The sequence below is a fragment of the Cinclus cinclus genome, chromosome 4, assembly GCF_963662255.1.
Source record: "Cinclus cinclus chromosome 4, bCinCin1.1, whole genome shotgun sequence".
Taxonomy (NCBI): domain Eukaryota; kingdom Metazoa; phylum Chordata; class Aves; order Passeriformes; family Cinclidae; genus Cinclus; species Cinclus cinclus.
This window is the reverse complement of record NC_085049.1, coordinates 63,100,297-63,120,797: the sequence shown is the minus strand read 5'-3', so window position 1 is coordinate 63,120,797 and position 20,501 is coordinate 63,100,297. Positions and strand designations below refer to the sequence as shown.

Genomic DNA, 20,501 nt, shown 5'->3' with positions numbered 1-20,501 from the left:
GTAATTTTCTCACCTGAAGAAAGAACTGCTGTCTTACACCATCAGTGATTAATCTGGCCTATTTCTTCTCACATTTATTTTGATTTTAGCCTCTACCACCTTCTAATTTTCTCTTTTTTCCCTGGATGTAGGAGGAAATCCTACCCTCTGCTGACAAAAGAGACAGTAGGATGTAGCCATTACTCATGAACTAACAAGACAACCTCCTCTTTGTAAAGCAAGAATTTGACAGAACCTCACTAAGGAGAAACACACATACTTTGCTTTAGTGGCAGTAGGGATGAAAATGTATTTTGGACTCCCAACGTGCTGTAGCTACATTGTCAACGATGCCTCTGCCATCACACATCTCATGTGCTGGAAATCTTGGTAAGAAAGCACAAATGCAGTATGTGTATTCAGAGCATGTTTCCTAGACTCATCCCAATTAGTTCCTTCCCTTCTGTTTCCTATCACTTGAATAAAAACATTGGGAAAGATCCAAATAATGACATTTTGACAGCATAAAAGCAAAGACAGTCAAACATTACCAAAGCAAATCTGAAACAAACCAAGCATAGAGGGACCTCTTTTCCCAACACCTAATTCCCTATTATACGCTTCCCTGAACTTTAATCAGGTCCTTATAACAAAGATGGTATGACTGCCACATACAACATAAATTCTGTAGGTACAGATAAATTACCTCCCTAAGAATTAATCTGTACCTGTAACAAGCTTGAAGAACTTCATTAAGTATGAGAGACTAGGAAAAAAACACCTAACCTGAAACCTTAACTACATGCAGCTTGCAGACCTCAGATGCATGCAGAGGACAGCACTCATGCAGCTACATTGCTAAGGGCAGCCCATAAAGCTACGCCTGAAGAGCAACATCCCCCTTCAATAAGGAACAATTAACAAAGTCACATAATTAACTTCCGAGGTAAAGTAACTAAATACACAACTACCTGATAACCTGCTAGAAAAAGCTTTAAGCTTTGGATTAAAAAAAAAAATTAGCTACATGTCTCAAATTAGACATCAGAGGGGGAAAAAAAAAAGGCATCGTTCACATGCTGAATGTCAGTGCCACACACAGAATCAGGATGCCCTAAGAGTAAGACTAACTGATCTGCATGAGTTGCCCTTTCCCCCACATCCATATTCCATGCTTCTTCATCACTTTAATAAGACTTTGAAATAAAAACCTCTATAATTCTATCAAAGAATCACCCCCCTACAGGGTTAACACAATTACCATTGATTTGATTTTGAAATATATATTTATCATTAAATTTGCATTTTAAATATTCAAATCTGATTTACAAAGTAAAGTTGGGACTAGCTTTTTAAAAACCTATTCTTGCTACACATACTGTCTTGCACGCTGTGGAAATATATTGCAAGAGAGTTACACAAACCAGGTATTCTGCTTCTTTCCACACCAGATTAGCTCTTGATTACTACTGAAATATGACAGAGTTATAAACAAGCACAAAAGTCAAGCAGAAAATACTTAAGTTGATTAGAAATTCCAATATTAAAAAAATGAACCTTATAAAGACTCATGAGTATCCCAGCAAGACGATGTAAACTATCAAAATGCAGTAGTAAATTTTCATTTGGTAGAAAACTGCCAATCCAAAGATTAATAAACTAAGCTACACATATGTGGCATCCCACTGCACTTAGTATATGCAGAGACCAAGAAGATCTTGTAAGTCAAACCTAAGGATTTATAAACACTTTAAATATCTTGTATCAACCCTTGGAAAAAAATATTATTTTCTTCAGTTATACAGAGTAAATTGAACATAAAAAGGGGTGGCAAGCAATTGACACAGCCTGTCATACATACTAGCAAGACACCTAAAGCTAAACTTTCCATTCTCAAGTGTAACAAACAAATGCAGTTGTAATACCATGCTGAACCCCTTGTACTTCACAGTGAAATAAAAGCAAGAATAGGGATCAGACTGCTACTATCAAAACAGTATTACCCTATCTACAGCTCAGTAAACTTTTGAAGCTTAATTTCTTGTGCAGTTTATGTTTTACAAACCACCAGCAAAAATTCTCATTGAATGTACTTCCTTAAGACAGCACAATAAGCCCAAAAAAAAGCTTGTTTTGATACGACTTAAAGGACTGACATAGTTTGTTTCACAATTTATTAGGATAATTGAGAAATGGTTCAAAACGGTTTAATTATGTATTACACTAGCTGACATTTACTAAAACAAGATGAGGTTATGCATGAGGTCTAAGGGTAGAATAAATGTTATTAGCAAGGCTTGTAATGAACAGGTTTTCACTTCATTTATGAACAGATTCCAACTATCCACTATGAGAATTACCTAATTTAATTACCAAGTCAACTAAAAGACCTAAGGATCTCCCTTTGTTTTATAGAACACTGCACACACTTTGCAAAGCATCTTGGAGGACAAACTGAAAGCATGCCATTTTTTTCAATGCATAGGTCTGATGAACAGCAATCTGACCAGTTAGAGCTTAGGTCAACGAGCATGCACAGGAAAGAGCTTTGCAGCAAAAAGCTCATGTAACAGAATGAGATGACTAAAGATGATGCCATTAAATTAAGCTCCCACTGAGAGAGAAAAACCACAGTGTATTTACCACCCTGCATGTTATCCCCTTATCACAGGAGTCCTTGGAAGTCTGCAGGGGAGTAAAGCTGTCCTGGACCATCAGGTGATGAAAAAGGCCATCACTACTCTACCCTTACAACCATCACATTGATAGAAAACATGGTGTGGGGACAAGACTAAGCAAGTTATTTTCAACCTCATGCAGAGTACAGCAGGGGAAAAAACAATTTACTCAAGTTGATTCAGCTTCAGAATAGTCTTCTACTAACAGGCAGACACAGGCACATCCCATCCAGATTTTATGTGAAAACATTTAGCAGCATTACTAGAACAGACTTAGAATCAGGTTTTATGCTGCATCTGTAGAATAGCAGGGGATAATACCAGGCACAAATCCTCAGTTCAAGAACCCTTTCTAGAGTATCACAGCAACATTTTTGTTTGTGCCTCTAATTACAGCTTTATGAACTAAACACGTAAGTCAGAATAACACAGATCTGCTATCTTTTATACGGACAGGTAGACTTAACTAAGAGTTTTTAATCACAATGGGATTCCATCCATATTGGTCCATAATCTAGTCAGTACAGACATTTGGAGGAAATACGTATTTACTTCAAAGCCTTTCTACTCTTAAATCATAACTTTTTTTATCCTTAAAATAAGTACAGCTCAAACAAGTGAATACCCTGCAAATGAATGTTCATTCTCCTGTAGCTCACACTATTCTCAACCTAATCCCTTTCCTAGACATCTCTTTACATTGGTACCAACATTAAGTTTTAACTGAGTGTATGCATACCAGCTAGGAAGACCAAATTATCAAGTTAATGAGAATACAGACAAGAACAAGAACTCAACAATTTGCCAGGTGTCACTAGCTGAAAGAAAAGGATTAAAGAAACTATTTAAGATGTTTTTCCCAGTTTTAAAGTAGCAAGCTAGTTTTATCATTAAAGAATGCACCCACCAGAGGTACTAGAAGGGAAGCCATGGTGGCCACATCACTCTCCATGGCACAGGCAGGCTATGAAGAGCCCAGTCCCCACAGTGCCCTGACCGAGTTAGTCCCATACCCTCCAGGACAGGAATGATACCTGTCATTCCCAGATACCAGTACTACTAGAGAGGCATGACCTCTTGTGAAAGACTCAAAATTTGGTTTTAATACAGATTATTTATGTTGATCTAATTGTATAAATAAAAACACCTAGAAGACATTGCTATTTACTTAAATGATTCTAAATTAAGGTGCATTATTCTGTCAAACAGTACATCGCATGCTGTAGATCAGGTTAATTTTAGCATTGTTCACCATTTCCTACAAAGAAAATTCACTTCTCCTTTTAAAATAAACAATTAATTTTTAATGACAATGAAAAGCTGATTAAAAGCAACTTTCTCTTTAACCCAACTAGATGACTAATACTGCTGTTTTGAGACTGGATAGCTAAATTTGAGACATCCATTTCTTTCAGAAAACAACAGTATTGTAAATTTATTTAGTACTTGTATTAAACTTCTACTTTAGCATGACAAAGACTTTAATATTCTTTATTTGCACAGCAGGTAATTTCAAAAAGTGGTCCATGCAGCTGAGACCATAAACACAGAGATATTGCTGATGACAGCACCTAGGTCTTAGGAGAATACATTTACTCTCAAGTGCTGCTAGACAATTCTGGGTAATGAGCAGTGAAAATACTGAATGAAGTATTTATGATTTACACAGTATAAATCATATTCTGATATGCCAGACATGCATTTATAACATTCCCAACACGTATTAACTAATCATGAAGTGTGCAACAAAAGTAACTGCAGAAACTGCTGACAAAACATGCTCTTGCATGTGTGAAGAATATGTAGTTGCCTTTCTTTACTCATATCTCATTTGCTATATAAAAATTTCACACAGGCATAAAATTTCAATTTTAAACCTCCTCCTCTCATATACATGAAAGTTTCACTAAAGAAATACCTGAAATTAGCATTGCACATTTCAAGCAAGAACACTTCCAAATTCATCATAGTCCAAAATCCAAAAGTAGTTCACATTTATTGGAGTTACTTTCAGACTCCTTAAGCAAAACATACAAAGGCCTACTAATACTTACTATAATGTTAAATACTTTCTGTTTTCTACAAGGCCAGAATGTTTTTCTGTCTGCCTCTTTTCTATTGATTTAATTAACATTTAATATAAGTCATATTTCCTCCTTGTTCAAAGTTAACAGTTAGACAGCACACCATTTAAAAAATAAAATTCAATATAAAACCCCCTTCAATGTAATAGATAGATTGTCCCTAAGTAGGGCTTTGAAATGACACAGAATTAAGTAATTCTGCAGGACAATCTTGTACTGTTTTTACACAAGCTTTCCCGGATCAGAAGCTACAAGTTTCCATCCTTATTACAACAGTACAAATTCGTACAGCTGATCTCATGGAATTATTGAAGTAAATAAATTTCTGCACAACATATATAGCAAAACCAGAAGAGAGTAAGGAAAACCTGGGTGAACACACTCCAGTAATATCTGATTCTGGATGAGTGCATAGAACACCATGCCCTACCTGGCAAGCTCTCTTTTGGTCCCAGTTAGGCACTCCTTCCCCCATTTCTGACACCTTCTGTCCCCTCTGCTACTCAACAAAACCACTGCTAACCCTAAGGTTTGGTTCAAAATCACAACAGAGCTACCTACTCATCCAAAGAGGGTGAAGGGACATTATTAAAAATAAAGATGTATCTCTATGCTGTAAAACAGTGCAGCTTTTCAGTATTTTAGTCTGCTTAACCAAAAAGCTTACTAGACTTTCTGACAAAGAGCCACAATAAGCCAAGCCTACTGGAATATTACTACCTGGCAGAAAAAGCAAGGTTTGTGCACACTGTGGAAGGAGCTTTGACAGGAGTTAAACAAGATGAAAAGACCATCGTAAAAGACCATACCCCCCACTTCTGCACAAAACAGAACACATTATTTTTCCAAAGCCTCTTATGATCACAGAGAGGCAAGCATTTATATACTAGAATATAGCACAAATAAGACAGCAAAATAGCACACAGAAAACTTCGGAAGAATATTAACCCACATAGATTTCTATATCCCTTTCAAACCTTTGAATACAAGATTAAAAAAATGTATGATGTCACGAGGATCCACTAACAGTTAAATATATTACCTTTGGGGAGTGGCGCTTCTCATAAAAGTGACTCTACAGAAAAGGAATTTTCTTTGTCAACAATTTTGCTTCCTGCGCTTTATCAGATGTTTCAGGCTTTTTTCCTCCTTCAGTGACAAAGACCTTTGTGGTTTGTTTTTTTTTTTTTTTAACAGCCTACTATTGGAAGCCTTGCATACAAAACACAGCTAGGAGAAAACGTTCCCTATATAAGACAGTTACCAAGGCTGTTTCCCAAGTCCGTGTTTCATTTCTGGTTGGAAACAGTGAGATTACATATTTTATTAGTTTTGTATGAGATATGAATGACAGAAGCCCCCAGCAATTAACTACACTGTGACACTGAAGTAGATATTAATGTAGATTAAATAATCCAGGTTAGATTCATTTACTTTGGTATAAACAGAATGAGAGCAAGACAATAACATCTAGCCATAAAAACAGGAAAAGCTAGGCCATTCAGTTAATATAAAGATGGCTTAGCAGTATTTTATAGATACACTGTCCTTGCTTCTCCTGCAGTTTTCTCAGAAATATTTACTAGAATCTATGCCACTATGTTTTCAGACACTGTCTGGGTATTATTTCTATTAACAGGTCTCTGCAGACAACTTCTCTAAGGCTGTTTTTCAAAGCATCCTCAGCACCTATACCCTTAAGATCAGTATCTTAAAGAAGCCTCAACTTAAACCACCAAAAATTGACATCCCTACATACTTTTTTAGCAAGTGATGAATTACTTTTCATGAGAACTGAGCAATGCCACCACACAAAATCTGTTGCAGTTATATTTGAAAATATCTTCAACAAGTTACCTATACTAGCATAGAACTTGGCAAATAATATCAATCAATCCAAGGAAATTATTCTCAAAATTTAATCAGAAAGATTTCACATCCTATTTTTTAAGTAAAAACACAGAATAAACAACAAACTCTGAATTAAGACACCATTCCAGTTACCAAAAGCAGATATGGAAATCCAGTCATGTAAAGATGTAGATTCACCATTAACTTAATGCAGTATAGTATCATTAAAAAATCAAGAATGAACATCAACTGCAGGTGTAAGATATGCTCAAATCTTCACTTGTTTTATTTTATCACAAACTACATATATTGAAAGAACAAGCTTCTCCTACTACAAAAAAAAAAAACAGGTCATTTTTATTTGTCCTTGCAATCCCAGTTTCTGAAATTGACAGAAGACATAACATGAACACAGTTCATTCAGGAACCTATTTCAATATTAAAATATACTACCACTATTACTCACATGACTAGAATTTTAAAATGCCAAACACATGCAAGCAGGAGTGATGAATAAAGAAATATCTGCATGTTTTATTGCTTACATACTGAAATACCTAAATGCATAAATGAGGGAGGTGGAAGGGGGTGGGAACTGACACTCATCACCTTTAGGTACCTGAGGGATTTCAAAGAAAATTTCACACCAGTGCTAGAGACACTTTACAGTTTCCCACCACCAGTAAGAAAATGCTTGGCTCCATCCCCCAGCCAGTCTCTCTCTTCCCTCTTCATTATCAACCTTGTAATGCAGACAGGTGTGGGAACCTCTTAGCTTTACTGATGCAACAGAAATGATTTGGAAATAAGTGCTTAATTCAACTCAAACTGTATTGCTCTAACACAAAAACAATGGTTCTGATGGGCTCCCTCCAAGGTAAATGTGGAAAGAGAGGTGGCTCTGTATTAATACCTTTGGATTACCCTCTGAACCTATTTCTCTCTATTGGTCACAGAGATGTGCATTTGAAAAAAAAAAATAAAAAGGCACAATGCAAGTCAATCAATCTGGCACAATTCATATTTTAGATGTGAATAATTTATTTACTGAAAATAATTTCAGGTTTTATCTACCCATTTCTAGAAACAGATGATTAAGAAGGATACAGGTATTTTGTTAAGATGCAGCTAGAGGTGAATATGATCACTAGCTATCCGTTCATGCCCAAATTAACTTCTAACAGTGACAAACAACTAATGACTTAAATCCTTCAGCTAATGTCTACCTCTTCCACTACCAAAAAATATTCACAAATACCAGAAAGCCAAAACTCCTATTATGTAAGACCACTGGGAACAATAACAAAAAAGAAAAAGTTCCTTTTAAAGAAAGCAGGTTCAGAACACTTAATTAACAGCAATGAACACTTTTTATTTTATAAACAAACCATACTCGAGCACATTTTAAAACACTAAGCATCAGTAATTAAGCTGACTACCAAAGCATATCAAATTCGTATCTTCAGAATTTATAATCTGCTTTGTACTGCTTCTAAAATACTAAAATTGCAAATTTAAGAAGAAAGGCATATAGCTACTCAAGAAACTAATTACTATACACCATTATATTGTTTCTCCTGTGCAGCCCACAAGGAAAAAAATAAAAAGACTATGGTTAATAACCAAAAGCAACCTTCTGAGTAAATACGTTTTAAAGCTATTTTCTGGCTTATGGATCAAACATTTTTGGCTTTGAGAATTATACTGAGATGTATGAGAAACAAGCCTCCAAAAGACATTTAGGTTAACTGTATTCCCTGATAAACAACCCAGAATTACGAGCAGCAGGTTTAAAAATACTGTGACTTGTGCAAATGGGAACACTGTTAAGCTGTTTATCTTGTTTAATCCTGAAGGTAAATAGCATAAGCTTCAAAATATTTTGCTTCTTTGCCACAACCTGCTGAATCACATTTAAAAAGGTAATGAAAAATTATGGAAAATCTTAAATTTTTGGAATTGCCTCGGAAATTACTTCACCTGAGTATTGTACAGGTCATCATTCACAAGACTAGTGTGTCTGTAAATTTCACTCTAAGTTTCAGTGATTTAAACCCAAACTGTGGCTCCAGTGATGCCAATGATCTCGTCTCTTCTGAAACAAAACAAGAACCCTGCACAACTCCACTACTAGGCCCATTTTAAAATCTGAATACTACAGTTAAGTCAGTTTTTTGTTGTCCCATCTTCCAAGTATTTTCAAACTCCTACTGTAGTTCATTTTCAGCTTATCAGTTTTTAAATATTATTTGCAAGAAAAAAAAGTGTAATTTTTAGTTTCCTTAGATGTATTTTGTCCAACAGTAATGATTTTCACACCAAAAATCCTATTTCATTTCAGTACTCTCACCTCAAACATGTACTCATATTAAAAATTAATAATATATTTTGCAAGATGTATCAGTAATTATTTTCACACTGTGCCTTCTTACCCAGTCCCAAAGTAAGCTTCTGAGCTGCTGTTTTACAAATCATTTTCAGAAGACTTTAATGCAGCATATATGATTGATATATTTAGCAGCTGAGCACCTCCTTTCCTCTCTGTACACAGGAAGCTTCCCCTCCCATCTGCTCAGGATATTTAAAAAAATAAATAATTACAAACGGCTGTTTTTCCATCGATACATCAGAAAGTGGCTATTATTTACCTGTAAACATGAAAGTAAAGCTGAACCCAAACACACAGTGTAACCTGCACCGGCTCCCTGACAGTCACAAGACATCTCCTGGTACAAAGGCAGGAATGTGGGGATGAGAGCAGCAGCCAGCAAAGGGGAAAATCACCACAGCTTTGAGTGACAGTGCCGGAGTTATGCCAGGTTGAACTCTTCTGTGGAGCAACTAAGTTATTCACAGGCAACAGCAGCCCAAGCTTTGTCTCTCAGTCATATAGAAAGCCTTTAGTTTCGTGTTTGGGTTTCAGAGCAAACATAAATGAGGTGAATTACAAAACAGACCATGCTTTACAAGCAGATGCTTGAACCATACACAGCTTTAAGACTGAATAGTGGCTAAGCAGGCACCAAGCACCCTGAACACCACGGTACCCTACTGCTGTTTATGACAATCAGATCCCAACAAAGAGAAAGGACGGGAATATGCACTGGCAATAAACTAAAGACAGACTGAAAAAATGCCTTTTCATTTTCCCCAATTAAATGTATTTACAGCCACATCTTTTTTGGCCTACAGAGAATATTTATGAACTCTACATTGAAAAACTCCACTTTGTTTCAAGACATACAGAAAACTGATAGGAATATAAAATATAATCTATTATTTCATAAACATTTTTTCCTCCTTCTGTGTACCACTAATTATGTTATTATTATATTTTCAAAGTAAAAGCTCTCCCTAAACCTCACATACTGAATGCAGACCAACACTTAGTATCTGTTCTGTATTATACATGAGAAATTTTTCCAAGCCTTTACAGAAGAAATACCCAAACTAAAAGCTGGTCTTAATAGCTGCATATATTTAGTTACCAAACATAACTAATTTATTTTAAAAGTTAATACACTGTAGTCAATCTTTTAAAGCCTGATATAAAACACTGCATAAAGTAAGCAGATAGGAAGCTGCCATTTTTCCAAGCATCCACCCTGTGCTAATGACCCAGCATCTATTATTTTCCCAATTTTCTGGAACTACAGAAATAATGGTCAATTTTCACTGACTTTCACTTCATTAGTGGCAATGCCCAGGAGCTGACACTGAGCAGGTTTCTCAGGGCTTCTTCACGAACTTACTTTGACGATGAGGAGCCCTCAACACACGCAGTTACATAACAGGAACTATTTATAGGTAGCCACTTGATTCACATTATCCACTGGGTTTTAAACCATTTCGTATGTTGTCACTTGATCTATCATTTTAGTTCCATAATCAAAATGCCACGTAAGAGCCAAGTAAAAAGTTTCAGTGACGCCTGTCTGCAATATCAACAACATACCACATGAAGTATTTAATCTTATCAAGAGAACCAGACGTTAGTTTCACAAGATTGGTCCTCTATAAATATATGCTGAGCAACAGTTGTTTTCTTTGCTTAATCTCCCGCTCTGTCAATATCCATTACTATGCATAGAACTAACTCCTAAAACCACTGAAAGAAACCTTAGTTGTGCTAAAATCACATAATTTCTCAGTGTACTAAGATGTACTGTGATGTATGACCAGCATTTTCACTCCAGAAAGTGCCCTACTGGTACAATTCTTACCTTACAACTTCAGTGACAGCTGTTTAACACCTTCAGGTTCTCCTAGGAAATGTCTCACAGAACCACCTATGACTACCAGCTGGTTTACCTGTGAGTATTTCATGAACATCAGATGCTTTCTTCAGCTTTTCTAACTGGCTACTGGCTTTCTTAGAATACAACTTCATCCTAAAATACACCTAATTGTAATAGTTGGTGACAGTACAGGCTTTCCTCATCACAAACTTTGGCATTTCTTATCAATCATATTAATTGATCTGTTACAATTTCTTCACATTGTTTTAAACTGGCTTCTTTATTTGTAAACTAACCTAGAGACTATAACTTTTTAATCCAGTTTTCTCGCAATTACAGGACAATGGTTTTGCTGATGACTAATATTCTTCAGTAATTCTTAGTAATCCATATTTTGCAAAGATATTTACTTCCGTGAGCACCAGTTAACTGTAAACCTCACAAAATGTCAACTTTAATGACTGCTGTATTAAGACACCTTGCACATACCTGAACAACATCCAAACAAAGACACTTCCATATCGTAAGATAAGAACAGGAAGTCAGAAATACTTGGGAAATTACATTTTTGAAAGACTATACAGGTTATGACAGTTGACTATGATATTACTGCTACATGCCTGCAAAATGCTCTAATTCACCAGGCAAAGAAGAGAATGTCATGATTCTGACAACTTTAACACAAACTGAAAGCATCCAAGTATCCTTAGTGAAGCTGACAAAATGCAGATATTAAAATCAGACGCTGTCATGAAACTCTACAAAACCTTTAAAAATAACAGCAGTCAGAGAAGGGAGTACAATTTTGAGGTACAGATAATAATTAAATGAAATATGATTAGAGGGCACAGAGTAACATTCACTTATACCTACAGAGTTCAACCTAAAATCAAAGATAAGCAAGAACTGTAGCTAGGAGTGCAACTGAAAAACATGTTCATTTCTCTGTTCTGGTATAACAACACAGCCCTGATCATCATAATATATGAAAAACTAGTTGTTCCAGAGAAGATCAATTTAAAAAAACCCCAAAAACATCATAATGAAAACTTAAGGTACAACTGCCCTTCAGCTTACTGCATTTTCAACATATTACTGAAATAAGCAAGCAGAAAAATGTCCTGAAATTCAGAGAAGCCTTTCGGTGTTTAGTTAAAAATGTTATAAAGTTGGTACTTTACAGCCTTCTTAAAATAATTTTGCCTAATTCTGTCTTACTACATGAAAAATTAAAACCTGACTTGACAGCTGTTTCTTCTGCTGCTGCATTGACAATGCTGCTCAATCACATTTCTTTTTTTCCCCAACATTTGTGTTTAGGCACAGTACTCCTTATAAACTGATGTTTCATAGTGAATGAAATTTCTAATCCTTTAAAAGCAAGCACTATACCATAAAAGCCCAAATATGCCATTAAAGCAATGTTACAAGGATTCCCAGTATCAACGTGTCTATGGTATTTTATAACAGAGCCAGGTATAGGGTATAATGATCTCCAAGGATGTAGCTAAACTCTTACTATCCAAGCACTGATGTAACAAAAGTTGGTCCAATGTAAATTACCTGATTTATGGACCCATTATGGTAATTGTTTTCCATATAATGGGAAGAAGCACAGGACTAAAGAACTCTTTCTTTTTTTTTACCCTTTCCCAATATTCTTGTGCTCCAAGCTGGCAAATCAGCTCAAGAACAGGTCTTGCTTATTCCTTGTGACTATCAGTGATTTAAACTACTGTTTGTACATGTCTTAATTAGCCAGTTCTACTTAAATCTTGACAGCTGACATCACTGCTAAAAGAAGTTCAGGAAGCCAACAACTCTGGAAGAATTGCCAATCCATCGAGTTAGTAAAGAATGAGCATCTATGAATTTGTATTCAATACAGAATTTTAAAAAGTAATTTTTCCAAATAAGCATCAACTTTCATTCTTCTTCAGATAAAAGCTGTCAAAAGTGCATCATGACTTCACAAAATACACAGGGAAAAAAAAACCATCCCACACCACTAGTTGGTGTTCTTGGACAAAGCCCTGTTCCATGGGGAAAAACGTTACCAAGGCCCAATACGAGTCAATAACAGGGTATAAAATATTCATAAAGTTTTAAAAGCCCCCTAGGCCTAGACTTATTTTTAGAAAGCAAATTATTGTCCAGTGATTAAAATACGTAAATATAAAATGCTGTTACCTCTGTCATCCAAGTTGCTACACCAGTATGTGTACAGGCACCAAAAAAAAAAAAAAAAAAAAACCAAAAAAAAAAAAAACAACCCAAATCCCACTTCTTACACTCAGAAGGCAAAAGCCATTGCTATAATTATGTGCATTGCAAAATAAGGCAGGGCAGTGATTGCTAGCAACGCACTGATTTAATTTGTTCTTTAGATGTGAACCAAATGTACATTTGTATCAAGTGTACATCTGGCATTTTAAAAGCATTTTTACATGCTAAAGTTGTCATGTATTATAAAAAATTCTGAACTGCAACTGATTACAGTGGTGTCCAGCTACCTAAACAGCTATACAAGGCTTGCTGCAGAAATAAAAAAAAAGAGTAAGCATTAGAAAGCATGCAGTTAAGAAGTTAAGGTATCTGTAACTTACTGTAAGAATTGTAAGATTTAATGAATTTATGCTAGAAAAGCTTTATAATTAAAGAGCTTAATTTTCAGATATGATCTTGTCCATTTCCACATCATACCATATAATGCAATCAGTGAATACACAACTAGCATATACAACTTTTTAAAATACAGCTCATTATCTTTCTTGGACAAAAAACAAACTGATTTGGATGTGGAATATCAACAGCTTCCACGTAACATGAAAAGAGAGTCAAGAGCAAACCCATGAAGATTTTAATGTAGACTGTTCACTGAACCAGACTTCAAAAAAGCCTTTCCCAAGGGCACTTTTTAGGTGCAAATACTCAAATCTATTGCTGGACAGAAACTTACTAAGATTCCTTTTTTTCCCCTAGCAGTAGGGATTCATGTAAGAAATTACAAGATTTGTATATTACTAGGCCATTGAAAAAAAATTCTGCATAGTTTTACTGTAAGAGCTCCACATCATAACAGTAACACATGCAGAATGAGCATCCCTGTCACAAGCTATACTATATTTAAACACCGCAGAAATTGAAGCCAGAGCCATTCAGGGGAAATACACAGCCATGATCTGTTTCTCAATTTAAATTATATTTGCAATTATGAATTAGATATTTCACTACACGCTAGTGGCATTTTACATATTAAAAAGATCAATTAATGCACTACATTCTTAGCCAAGCTTAAAATAAATGACGCCCCACATTCAAACTATAATTTGCTTCAGACATCATGGGCTTTAATTTGCAAACTCTTCAGTACGGATGTAGGCAGAACCCACCCCATGATTTGTGTAGAGCTCCATTCTGGGTAAACACACAGCTACACAGCATAATATGCAAATACAAGGTATGAACCTCATTGCACTATTCTTCCCAAAGATTTTTTAAGTCAGACTCATTACTGTCAAAGCAGTATTTAAATTATGCTAGAAAAAAAAACAAAAAAACCCAAAAAAACCAACCAACCAAACAAAAAAAACCCAGATGCTTTCATCTTTCCAATTTAAGTGGCCCTTTTTATGTCAAGTTAACATTTTAATGGTTTATCTATGTTGGAGAATTAAATTAATTTTGTTCTTTCAAGCACAGACATTTTTAAAGGAAAATTTTCACCATGTATTCAAACATGTGATTTTATGTTTTCGTATCTATTACTTCTACATTAATTATTCAAAACAAGCCTCTCTCATGTCACTTACTGAAGAGCACACGTAAAGAACAAGAGCTATGTGCGACTATACGGAATTCTTATAACAAAGCAATATGGCAATTTCTTTAACATCTTAAACACATAAAAATAAAATACCAGATCACCTACTTCCTTTTTTTCACAATTCTAGTAAGATAAACAAACCTGAATTTGCTACTAAGTCTAATTTCATAAATGTTTTCTTCTGCCCCCCATCTCTGCAGTATTTAACCTTTGGTGGTGTAGTTTCCAATTCAATTAATACAATAAAAAAGTGGGGGGGCGGGGGGAAGAGAAGTAATTGAAGAAAAGAATGTCAAACCAGGCTTGCTCTTGTATCTATACTGTGATACCACAAGAATGTTCCTATTGATCTTCTGTAAAATTACAAAAGAAGAGAAATTATTAACCAAAATTTAAAAAAGAAAAAGAGGAAAGGAAATGGATGCTTTTGCAATTACTGAGCTTGCAGCTCCGTTTTGCTCACACTGTTAGCAACCATTAGCAAAGTGCCAAAGACAGCAATGAGTTTAAAACAACTGGAGCCAGCTACCAAAATTGTTGCAGGAGAGACAAAGGGGATCAAGGTCAGCATTCTTCTAACGCAACAGCTAATCCACTCATATGAACATGGTATTGGCACTGGTGGGCGTAATAAATTTGCAGGAAACATAAAATATACACGATCCCACCTGATTTCCACCGCCCTTTCGAGAGAACCATTTTGCTCTCACTGGTCTCAAGCCATTACATATCTGAGTGAGGAAGGGGAGGGAAGAGTTCACAAAAGTTCAGGGTCAGACAATGTTCACGCATCCTAACCTTCTAACTTAAAGCTCGGAGCAGAAGAGCTCTTATGCCAGCACTGAAACCTAGATATTTTGGGTGTGCGTGTGGGGGGAGACCTGCAATAGGAGCGATGTGTCATACGTGCGGAGGCTGCGAGGAGAAGAGCTGTCAGGAGAACGCTGCCTCGCTTGGAGAGGAGGCGGCGGTGGGGAAAGGACGGTGACGAACGCAGGATCACCAAAAAATCCGGCAGCGCCCAGGGGCTGCCATCCCCGGCTCACCCCTCCGGCCCGGCTCGCACAGCGCTCAGCGGCCCGGAGCTGCCCCCTACCCCCGCGGAGCCGCTCCCAGCCGCCACCGGGCAGCGGAAATCCCCCGCAGCCCGGCCCGGCCCGACCCAGCCCGGGAGCGCCCAGCGGCGCTCCCCGGGCAGTCCCCGGCCCTCTCCCACGACCACCATCACTTCCCCCTGCTCCGGGGCCGCACTGTCACCTCACCCCCCCGAGATGTCCCACGCACCGCAGGCCGAGAGCCAACACCCCGCCGCGAGCCGGACCCGCACCCCTGGGCCGGGAGACAATGAGCAGCCACAACTCACCAGCAGCGCCGGAGCTTCGCGGGCCCGGGGGCGGTTCCTTTGCCCCTTCTCCTTCCCCTTCTCCTCCGCCTAGGAGCGGTATCCGGCCGCCGGGAGCCGAACCCCCCCCTCCCCTCGCCGCACGAAAGCCTTCGCCTCCGCCGGTCCGCCGGCCGCGCTCCCTCCCCGAGGAAAGTCACTTTATTCCCCGCTCCAACATGGCTGCTCCCCCCGCCGCCGCCGCCGCCGCAGCAGCTTTCTCCTCGCCGTGGCTCCCCGCCGCCGCCACCGGAGAGCGGCCGCAGGCCGTGCTCGGGAGCCGCCCGGCCGGCCGCCGGCGGTGCCGAGAGCGTCGGCCGAGCCGAGCCGCGGGGGTGCGCGAGGAAGGGACGAGCCGAGGCGAGCCGGGCTAGGCTGCGCGTCCCCGCTGCGGGCTGACGCCTCCGCCCGCTCGCACTGAGCCAGCCCCACCGGCTCCGGGCGCAGGAGGGGCCGCGGGGACGCCCGTGCACCGGCGACACCTGGCGGCCGAGGCGGCCCGGCTGAGCCGGCGGCTGCGCGGGGAGTGGGGGGAGGTCAGGGCGGAGAGCAGCGCGGGGAATGCCCCGGGCGGCGGCGCGGGCAGCGGGGCTGCCGCGGTGCTTTTCTGGGCCGCTCTCCCCGCTGCGGGGGAGCCCGGCCGAGCCGAGCCGAGCCGAACCGAGTGGGGCGCTGCTGCTGTTGGCCGCTCCTCAGAGGCCCTGCGCGGCCGCCTCCTCCCGGGGGAGGAAGTGGGTCTCGTCGGCAGAGGCTCCCGGGAAGCCGCCCCGGGGCCCTGCGTGCCGCCCGAGGGCTCTCCCCGAGCCGTTTCTTGCAGGGCAGGGTAGAAAAGGGGCGTTTACTCGCTTCATTTCTATCGGTTCCTTGGCAGCGTTTCCTCTTGGGTTTGCAGGGCGATTTAGCTCATCCCTGAGGCATGCCCCTGCTCCCCCTTCCTACGGCTGGCACATTAGTGACCGAAGTTAGGGAAGCAGGGTGCCTCTTTACATCAATTTCTAACTCATGTTTTCCTTATTTATTCTTGTGGTATTTTCTTTCTTTTGTCTCCTGCGTTCACGGTTCCCATACCATTCCCCTTCTGGTTTCTCTGATAGCGCCAACCACGCTGCTCTCTCGCTCTAAGAATTTTTTTCCCCTCTAAGTGATCTAGTCTGTGTTTCCCCACTTCTCAGCCCGTTCCAGCTCTAAATTTCTTAGGCTTTGTGCGTTAAGAACGAGACCTAGAAGGTGAAAGCTAGTCTCGAGAGCCAGCTGTTGTGTATTACCTGTTTTCACAGCTGCATAACACAAAGAGCAAGATCTATCAGGAAGGCCAAATCGGAACTGATTTTAGTGACCTGGTTTTGAACTTAAAAGTACCAGGGCATAGGTACTCTTGGGCCAGAATCTGGAAAATGTTTGGGGGTTTTTTTGTTGTTTATTTTTTTTTTCCTTTTGGACATCCGCTGATCCTTGCTGTCTACCTGCTCTCTTGCTTTTGTCAGTTCGTGGGGCCTTTTCCCATCTTCATGCAGACCAGGGTTATGGGTTTTACCTTCCCCACACTCCTGTGGATGCTGATTGAAGCTTGAACTGCTTCGTTGTGCAGACAGGTCTGTACGATGCTGTGCCTAGGTGGAGACTAGAGTACACTTTAATTTACAGCAGCAAGGCCCTGATCTTGAGGAACATGTGTGCAGCTTATTCGAGCCAGGCTTTCTCCACAGCAAGGCCGAGTGGGAGCTGCCTTCACAGGAGCAGTGCCAGCTGAAAATTCCAGCTCTGTTGACCCTTCCAACAGTACAAGCAAACCAGAATACAGACAAGTATGTTTCCCAGTAAACAGAAGTCAATTGCTCTTGCCTAAAAAAGGAATGCAAGCATGAAACTACTTCTTAAATGCAGAGAAATTCACTTCGCTCATGTTGATGTAAATTTCTAGTGAAATCGGTTTACATAAAAAGAAGTAAATATCACCCAGAAACAAACTTTCTGTTCATACAGACTAAACATGATTACCAAGGTATTTTTGCATGTTTTCAAGATGTAGGATAGCTGCCTTACATTTGCAAAACTTGTGGGATTTTTAATAACACAGAGAAAGCAGACACTCAAGCTTTGAACTTTCTGGTAATGCAAAGATACCTCTTACAGATCTCCTTTAAAGCTCAGGGCCTACCAGTTCTTGCTAGACCTGCCAGTTCTTCTGATCTTTGCATGCTAACTGGATGATGTATGTTTTGTTTTATCTTATTCAATTTGAAGGCTATTTTGGGTACATTAGTAACATTAGAAATGATAAGTGTGCAAGCTTATTATGTGCATGATCTGTAAAACAAGTTTTTGAGACAGCACAGCAACGAGTCCATTTACTGCAGCACATCCAAGTAAATGCTGTTCCACCTATGAAGTACAGAGAGAAAGTGGGTTGGAAGTTTATGAAGCTGTGTTTTTATTTATTAAAAATATCAGTAAATATGTTTGTTTTACCTGATACATATTCATGTCTGTTGTTGATACTTCTGTTATTACAGGAAAAGTAATTATGACAAATAAAGGAAGAAACTAAAAAGATGAGCGGTGAGGATGTGTCACCCAAAATATAAGAGGTAGACACTGATTGCAGTGCAATTAGAGTATTTTAGGGTTTTCCACTTGTCATGGGAAGAATAATGAATTGTTAAGAGGGAAGAGTTTGTAACAGTAAAACACTTGATAACCGTTTGGCCTTTTTATCTGCCACTACCTCATGACCTCAGATGAAGATTTTCACATCTGGGCAAAATACAGTGCAGAAGGAAGACAGAGTGACAGACTTAAGTTTGAAATGTAGGCACTGGTTTTGATTGATTTATCCCATGGGTCTAGTTTTATAACTATAGCTATTGATTTGTTTTATTATTTAGTGGATTATGTAGCAATCAATCATATTTCCATCTAGCTAACCATGATTATTAATATTTTAAACTAGTTTTAAGATGGACTGGCTGGTGAGTGCAATAGGTCTTCTCTCTAATCCAGTGAGAATGGAATACGCCCAGGTTACATGGAATGAATTATTGCCACTGGACAATCTGATGAAATCTACATCAGCCATTAGAACATAAATCCAGCAGTAGGAATACAGTGCTGTCAGGGGACTGAGATCTCTTGCTTTGAAATTGAACATTTTGGCTTTACCTCTACATTTTTTCAACAAAAGTATGTAGTTATTCTGTGACAGTAAAAGTATGGGATTTCAATCAGTGGAGTTCACATAACAGTAGATGGAAACCCTACAGAAACAAGTGCATTTTTAACGCAGTGTATGTGGAAAGCAGTTACTTCCCTGCCAAGAGGCAAGCTCAGGATTCTGTCAGTGCATCAGGAGTCGGCGACCTCGCAATCAGCCAGCAGTGTGGGAAAGCATTGTGCTAAACTACAAGGGATGTGTTCATATGCAGGGGAAAGACTGAAATCCTTGGCAGGTTATTAAAAGAGGAAATGATTTCCAACTACAATATTCTCTTTTGAAATGCAATTGTTTTTTTTTCTGTTGGATGCCAAAAATTTCTGAAGAATGCAATATCCTCTAACTAATTGTATCTGTGCTCTGAGAAAAGAAACAGGGCTATTGTTCTCCTCACAGCACGAGCTATTTATGTATTAGTCTGTGTAGCACTCCTTTCTGTAATGATTTTCTTCCACCTACATCAAACTCCAATCCATATAAAATAATCAGATTAAGATAGTTTCTTGCTTTCTTACACCAAGCTGATATTCATATGGAGCATTTTCCAGGTTACTTGGATTTAGTACAAGGCCTCTAGGCTAAATACAGTACAATTCTATTACCTCACTAGATGACCAAACCCCTTCCTTTGTGATGAATGGAAGCAGGAAGTAGTAACATGAAAGAGGTACCCCTTGAAAGAAGCAAAATGTGGTATACTTCTGCTAACAAGAGCTGTAGCCATTTCTACCATAATTTCTGTAACTGGTAGCTGGTCATTGTTTTAGTTGCACTTTGCTTTAGCTGTTTATATTTCACATAGGCACATTGTGGAAAGTTACTATTTGTTTTGTAAACCTTGCTTTTGGCAAGCAGGAAAGAGTTCTCAAAGTGAAAATAGTGGGGTGTTCATTATCTACACTTGACATTTTCATATGCATAGCTATACAGGTGTTTGGAGACAGATTAACTGCTCCAGAAACTACTAGAAGACTAAGCACATTACCAGTTCTTAGTTCCTATCTCTATATTACCATTTTAGCATATAAATATTTGTAACATATGACATGACATATACATATGACATATCGCCACTGTTTTCTTCCTGTATATTGCTAAACCTTTTAGTTCCTATATGTAATGTCACAATATCCTGTCAAAATGCTACTTAAATATTGTTTCTCATTTCCTCACACCTTGCATCTCTAAGTTTTGAAGAATATTTATCAGTCATGTAGATACTATTTCAGTATCTTTACAATATCAGAATTTAT

At 38.8% G+C, this 20,501-nt stretch overlaps 1 protein-coding gene across 8 annotated transcripts in view; it reads right to left on the bottom strand.

Moving 5' to 3' along the window:
* CDK17 (cyclin dependent kinase 17) overlaps window positions 1–16,233 on the bottom strand; it is an 89,225-nt gene extending 72,992 nt beyond the window's left edge. For 3 of the 8 annotated variants that reach the window (XM_062492358.1, XM_062492366.1, XM_062492365.1), the window contains exon 1: window positions 10,345–10,470. The gene's annotated coding sequence lies outside the window, so the exon portion shown is untranslated. Of the gene's footprint in view, window positions 1–9,024; window positions 9,049–9,240; window positions 9,320–10,272; window positions 10,294–10,344; window positions 10,471–15,940; window positions 15,977–16,019 lie in introns of those variants that run through there. The other 5 variants (XM_062492359.1, XM_062492361.1, XM_062492362.1 and 2 more) reach the window with 5 other exon arrangements.
* Between the last annotated feature and the right edge of the window lie 4,268 nt (window positions 16,234–20,501).